This window comes from Sceloporus undulatus, chromosome 8 (genome assembly GCF_019175285.1).
Source record: "Sceloporus undulatus isolate JIND9_A2432 ecotype Alabama chromosome 8, SceUnd_v1.1, whole genome shotgun sequence".
NCBI classification, from domain to species: domain Eukaryota; kingdom Metazoa; phylum Chordata; class Lepidosauria; order Squamata; family Phrynosomatidae; genus Sceloporus; species Sceloporus undulatus.
Genome location: NC_056529.1, coordinates 3577189 through 3577937, shown reverse-complemented (window position 1 = coordinate 3577937; position 749 = coordinate 3577189).

The following is a 749-nucleotide window of genomic DNA, read 5'->3' as shown; positions in this document are numbered from 1 at the left end:
GAGAGACATGCAAGATTAACATCAAGAAGGGAATAGAGAATATCCGTTTCTGACTGATCGATAGCCATCAGTTTAGGCTTCTATAACCAGTATGGCTTTAAATCTCTGACTACATCTTAATATATAGCAGAAATGGCTCTTTGGGGTATATTGATCATCCCAATGTCAATTCAAGAAAGGGCTTTTTAAATTAGGAAATCGATAGAGATGCAATACTGCTAATACTTCCTTCTTTGTTGGAGTTGTCCCATAGTAGCTACGTTTTGGGAGGAAGTAATCACACAAGTAAATTTGGTTTTGCAAAGTCCCTTGATATTCAGGGATGGGCATGTTCTTTTGAATTATTTATTTCTTCAAAATACCAAGATCCCTTTTGAATGTAAATAATATTTCCTAAAAAATATTAAATTTCGGCCTTGGGCTTTGGCTCAAGGGCTTTGGATTCCAGCAGATATAAAGTGACCCCCCCCCTTGTAGAATAAGGCATTCTGTGTTTCCCATTAAACTGGGCTATTAAATCTTACTTAACTTGCCGAAATGAAATTTATTTTCTTTTTTACTAGCATCTTGTTTTCCTTACCAAAGCAAGCCCAAAGAACTTGTAAAAACAAAATCACATATTAAAAAAGTACCCAGTGGTCTGGGAAAAGGTTACTTCAAAGCTGTTTTGTGAGCTGGGGGGGTGTTGTTTTAGGGTTTTTTTGCATTTACCCAACTTTTAAGGCTGAACTTTATTGGTCAGTTTTTAC